The sequence below is a fragment of the Macaca thibetana genome, chromosome 8, assembly GCF_024542745.1.
Source record: "Macaca thibetana thibetana isolate TM-01 chromosome 8, ASM2454274v1, whole genome shotgun sequence".
Taxonomy (NCBI): Eukaryota; Metazoa; Chordata; class Mammalia; order Primates; family Cercopithecidae; genus Macaca; species Macaca thibetana.
This window is the reverse complement of record NC_065585.1, coordinates 92,390,375-92,396,702: the sequence shown is the minus strand read 5'-3', so window position 1 is coordinate 92,396,702 and position 6,328 is coordinate 92,390,375. Positions and strand designations below refer to the sequence as shown.

Sequence of the window (6,328 nt, the reverse complement as noted above, 5' to 3'; positions counted from 1 at the left end):
ATGAGAGTTTATTATTCTTATCTTCATTTAATGTCCTGGAACCAGGTGAGACAATTTTGCGAGTTTAATGATCACTGGCACAAAGTACACGAGAGGGTCACTCAGGACAGGCCATCCCTTTCAAGGCATTTTGCCAAAAGAGCCTGGAGTTAATTAATTAATACTGGGAAATCCCCTGCCAGTCCCAGCTTTGACAGACAAAAAATAATAAGACTCTTCTAGGCTGTAGGCCAATACACCTCTTTCATAAAAATTAAAAGCCTAACTAGAACTCTGATAGCAAATGTCCCTTTTCAAAGAATAGCTAATCTAAAATTCATTACAGGGGATAACGGAAAAATAAATGGTGGGCCCAGGAATCTTTTGAAGGAATATATGGCATCCAGGTCATTCTCTATCATAAGTCAAATTACTTTGATGGCTACGTTGGAGTTTATGCTGATACAATACAGCTTTCACACATTATGACGTCACATCCAACATGTGGAGATGACTGACTTTGGGCATGCCCTGTGCTCACCTGGCAGGTGATGGCGTGGGCAGGAAGTGCACAGCCTGCCTTTACCTTACGTGAACACTGTTTCTGGGCAATGGGCAAAGAACTGAAGAGGACAAGCTAGAAAAGGGCTCCTTGTCTGTCTCTATAAACCTCGTGTGTGTACATCTTAGCGAGCCCATAGACAAAAAAGGCAAAGAAGCAGAGACCAAGAGGGAGCGCCTAAGAGGCACAGAAAAAGAAAGCCACAGAGACAGAGAGATGGAGAGACATACAGACAGCGGAGAGCCAAGGCACAGGGGAAGGGGCAGGCGGAGGCAAGCACTTCCTGGTGAACTCGGTCCCCTGTGTGATTGGCTGCTCCTAGAGAACAGTTTCCCTGGCTGCAGTTGCTGTGCAACTGCTTCCTGCAATTAACTGACTGTATTGACTTTGTCTGCTTCTCCCCCTCCCTTAACCTCTTGTTTGCCGAGCCATCTGAGGAGCCACACCTTCGACTGGAAGAGGTAGGTTCAATTAGCACACTGTACGTCTTGTCAACCCACCTCCACTTGAAGCTCTGATATAGATATAAACAAATATGTGTTCATGTCCTTTATATATTTATTCACATATATGTTTATCTGTATTTATGAATAATATTTGTTATATAATATACACATATATTAATATATGCATATATCTATGCACACACATATATCTCCTAAATTATCTTAAGGTCCGTGTAAATACAAAATTTATTTTTTAAGAGGTTATTTCCAGAGCATTGTATGGGCCTATGCACACATACACAAGTAACCAAGACTTGACACAACCAGCCCGTCTCTGCAATGAGAAGCGAAGAGGGAGAAAACTCAGGGAAGACACGGCTTTAGGTAGGACATTAACATCTACATATGTAAAAACTAGAAAAATGGCTGAAAAATCATAGTCACAGAATAAATGTAATGACTGAATGAATGAATAAGTGAACTATCACACATAGTTGTAATTACTGAAACTTTTCTTTTTAAACAGGTCCTTCATAGCGGACACGTGTGCATCTCAAAGTGCAAAGCCCCACTGGGAAACACCAGTTTGGGGATCATGATTTTATGTAGTGGGTGAGCGGTTGGCTTAAGGTGGTCATTTCAATTACCTATCATAATAGATAATTGGAGCCAAATCTTCCCATTTAGCAAGCCCTCAGTAAATGTTTTGGGGTTTTTGGGGAGAGAAGGAAGGACTCCTCACATTCTGCCATCATCACAGAATTATTTTTAAAAAGTCAAGCAATTTTGTCAAATAATTCTGTGTGAAAAAGTATATGTAAATATATATTTATGTGAGTGTGTATGCATATATACACATATAAAACAAATATATATTTATGTGTGTATGTATATATACATATATAGAACAAATATATAAAATAAATATAACCAAATGAGTTACATTGGCCATTATAAGTATAACTACTCATTGTTACCAGTTATATATTAAATATTATACTAAACAACCGAAACAGTAATTAAAATCAAATTACTATTTTGGATAAATAATATTTGTAATGGGTAGAAATATTTGATTGATAGGTCTTAATTTTTGAGCATGGTCCCACTTATGCTGTATTGATGTATGTTTTTCTTTTTTATCATTTCTAAGAACTATGATCACAACATTTTCTCTAAGAAATATCTTGAAGTGCCTAAACCTTGGTCAATGTTTCTTTCCACATTCAATTTAAGAGAAGAGAATTCTTTTATGATGGAAGCATATTCACTTGGACCTAGAACTCATTCTTTCTTATTGCTATAGAAGGCATGTTAAAGATACTACTTCCACTTTCCCAAGAGCATCCAAAGTAGCTTTTCTTAAAATTAAAATTCAGACCGGGCACGGTGACTTAAGCCTGTAATCCCAGCACTATGGGAGGCTGAGGTGGGGGGATCACAAGGTCAGGAATTCGAGACCAGCTTGACCAACATGGTGAAATCCCGTCTCTACTAAAAATACAAAAATTAGCCAGGCGTGGTGATGCGTGCTTGTAATCCCAACTACTCAGGAGGCTGAGGCAGGTGAATTGCTTGATCCTGGGAGGCAGAGGTAGCAGTGAGCCGAGATTGTGCCACTGCACTCTAGCCTGGGCAACAGAGTGAGACTCTGTCAAAGAAAAAAAAAATTCCAGTGGGTCCTGCCTATGCACAAGGCACATAGAACTAATCATTCGACAACCCTAGAGGACCTTATTACTACCTCCACTTTCCAGCTGAGCATACTGGCTCTTGGGGAGGTTGAATCAATTGCCACAAATGTAGAACAACATGAACTGAGGCGGGATTCAGACCCAAGCCTGTCGGACTCTGGAGCCCAAGTTTTCATCCATCAAGCTGATGTCCACCTTTCTGGGCCAGAGGAGAGACTCAACTTTGCTTTGAGCCATTGATGAGCTGTAAAGTGAGATACATATTTGAGGTATTAAAGAGGAAATTCTTCAACTAGGTTATCCTAAGTGTTTCTCAAGGGAAAGTTTTCTGCATTTTCTTGTATAACTAATCATTCTACCAAATAAGACCTGCATAGCATTTTCTATTTAAAAAAAAAAAAAAAAAAAAAAAAAAAAGAGGTTAAATAGAAAAGACAAGCAGCTGAGAGAACACCACTGAGAATTCTTTAAAGAAAGCAACCAGCTCAGCAGGGGCACCTATATTTAGCCAATGAGTCAGACACATTTTCTTACCTAGGAAGCCAGTGGGCTGAACCAATAGGTTGTAGTTTCAGTTGAAAGGAGACAGAAAAAATGTGGTGAAGGAAAAGAAAGAAAAGAACTCTGAGAACAATAGGATTCTTGAAAGGAGCAAATGATAGAAATAGGCAATGCCAAAGTAAAGTCAGAGAAAGAAAACTGGGGTGGGGGTGAAGCCAGGGAGGAGAAAAAGGAAACCTGAAAATAAGAAAAATAAGTTCTAGAAAAGAAAAAGAGGAACATACTTCTCTAGTTCTTTCTTTATATTTGATAAACTTTGAAATTGTGCCGACTTTCATTAAAAACTATTATGTACAATATGTGAATCTTTCAGTCCCAGGAAAGTATGACTCTCTTGCTACTGAAACTGGGCCACGCCAAATAGAATATCTTACTTCTACATATATTCAGTATTAATAATTGCACAAGTTTATTGCTTTTAACAGAAGAAACAGACAAGTTTCTGCAAGGTCTCAGAAAAGCCAGGGGGTTCCACTTCTGTGAAAGAGAATTGTTCTGGGGGAGTGGGTCAGCCCTATCCCCGGAGAGACACTTGTCAGCTACAGGGCAGCACTCAGATATCGCAGGAGAGGCCCTTCGCTCTCTCAGACCAGGTGATAAAAATGATAAAAATGCAGTTTGATGACCCTGAGAACAGACATATGCTGTACATTTAAAACTTTGTTTTATATTCTCTGCAGGATATTTGATGCCACAGAATCCCTATTTAGTTGAAATGATTTGAATCTTTCTTCCACACTTTACCCAACAACATTTAGCTTATCTCTATTTGTTGCCTTCATTCTCTAATTTAATATAAAGACATAAATAAATAAATTTTCACTAAAAAAGTGTCACATTTGGCAAATTCTGTTTCCTAATTTTCCCTTGATAGTATGGTTTAAAATGTGAAGGGAAAAAATTATTTCACCTGATTTACAACTGTTCTTAATAGTATGTGTTTTGGCTGAAAAGGAAAGCACTCACATGTATAACTCACCTTTGAAATTTCCATAGAAAGATCACTCTTCCTTGTAGAAATCTGGATCATGCAATGACACCACTAGAAAATTTAAATGTGTACAAGGATATCCAGACAGATACTGAACTTTTATTTAGTTTCCTTCTTATGGTCTACAGGACATTCTTATAGGAAAATATTTGACTCATTTTAAGGATCTGATAAATTATGTTTCCAAGGATTGAGGTTTAATAGGGACTATGGGGCTTTTTGTATCTCTCTGCTCAAAAATCAAGCTAAATGGTATGTCTTCCCAAAGGGAAATGTGGAAAAAAAATTATGTTTTCCTCAAAGCTACCTCCGTATTTTCTCTCTGTTGGCAGTTACGGTTCTAAGGATTGGATCAAATCAGCTCACCTGCTCCACCTTGCTCATTTCTCTCAGCAAATCCGATGACTCAGAAGGAACCCTTCACCAACTGCCCATTCCCGCATGCCAACCCACAGAGCTACCTCCAAGCTTGCTCCACCCACCTTCTGTCACCACCTTCCCTTTTCTTGTCTCAAAAGTCATCATGAAAATGTAAATGTTGCCACAATTTGTTGGAAAAATAACAAAATTACAGTATGTGAAAGAGTATCTTGAAAATTGAATTGGAAATTTCTCTGATTTTTGCCTTAACACTATAGAATTTTATTTCTAGAATTTTACCTTGTTTTCTCAATTTTTTCCCACCAGGTGATAGAGAAATTAGCTATCTTATGACTTCAGGACATCTCTTGATTTTCTAAAATGAACCCTAAACTTAATACATCCAAAATGGAATGCAAGCTCTCTATCTGAAACAAAGTAAAATTTTAAATAAGTAAATATTCTTTTCCAAGGTTCTAGGTTCCAGAGAATAGCATAACCACCCCAAGATCCAGGAATCTTCCTAGACATCTCCCTCCCTCTCACCTGCCTCAGACGATCCACCACCGATCCTCTCTGTTCCACCTCCTCCCAAACCCAAGGGAATACAGGTGAATTATTCCTTATCCAAAATGGTTGGGACCAGAAAAGTTTCAAGTTTCAGATACTTTAGTATTTTGGAACATTTTGCTACACATAATAAGATATCTTGGAGATGAAACACAAGTCAAAGCACGGATTTCATGTATGTTTCACATATGTTTTATTCACTTAGCCTAAAGGTGATCTTACACAATATTTCTGGTAATTTTGCACATGAATGAAAGTTTGTATGAAGTACTTACATTTGAAGTTTTCTACCTGTGGTGTCATGTCAGCACTCAAAAAGTTTTGGATCTTGGAGCATTTCAGATTTCAGATTTTTGCATCAGGGGTGCTCAACCTGTACCACCTCTTGCCGGGACCTTCGAACGTCCTCCTGATTGGATATCCTCTCTGTTCCCTCCTTTAATCCATTCTCCATACTGCAGCCAACAAGGTGTCCTCTGTAAGCACCTCCCTTCGCCCTCTGATTACACACTTCAGAGGCTTCTCAGTGCTGTTAGAATAGAAGCAATAATCTCCACGTGGCCTACAGGGTCAGCCTGTGTGGTCCCCATCCGTCTCCCATCTTGTCTCATCATCTCCCCTTCCCTGCTGCCCGTCTTGTCTATTCTTCACAAAGAATACTCCTTCAAGCCCTCTTCACCTAGTTAACTCCTATCTCAAGAGGCACTAGTGAACAGAAATGCAGTGGATGGGATTCTTAACCGATGTCCCTACTGCTTCTTGGATTATTATTATTATTATTATTAATTATTATTTTTGAGACAGAGTCTCCCTCTGTTGCCCAGGTTGGAGTGCAGTGTCACAATCTCAGCTCACTGCAACCTCTGCCTCCCAGGTTCAAGTGATTCTCCTGCCTCAGCCTCCCAGGTAGGTGGAATTACAGGCACGCACCACCACACTCAGCTAATTTTTTATATTTGCAGTACAGATGGGGTTTCACTATGTTGACCAGGCTGGTCTCCAATTCCTGGCATCAAGTGATCTGCCCACCTTGGTCTCTCAAAGTACTGGGATTACAGGCATGAGCCACCACACCGGCCTGCTTCTTGGATTATTTAGGTGAAAATGCAAGAAAATCCTCAGAGTCGTCTCTGGAGCCAGGTCTACATTTTCTGCTCTCCCACAG

The 6,328-nt window shown here is 39.4% G+C and overlaps 1 long non-coding RNA gene across 2 annotated transcripts; it reads left to right on the top strand.

Moving 5' to 3' along the window:
• The first annotated feature begins 499 nt into the window (after positions 1-499).
• On the top strand, positions 500-4,821 carry LOC126961433 (uncharacterized). Of its 2 annotated transcripts, XR_007728300.1 has the most exons (4): positions 500-1,002; positions 1,246-1,371; positions 1,514-1,599; positions 4,566-4,821. It is a non-coding gene; the product is annotated as an uncharacterized LOC126961433 (long non-coding RNA). The 2 variants fall into 2 exon arrangements; XR_007728301.1 differs by lacking the exon at positions 1,246-1,371.
• The last annotated feature ends 1,507 nt before the right edge of the window (positions 4,822-6,328 follow it).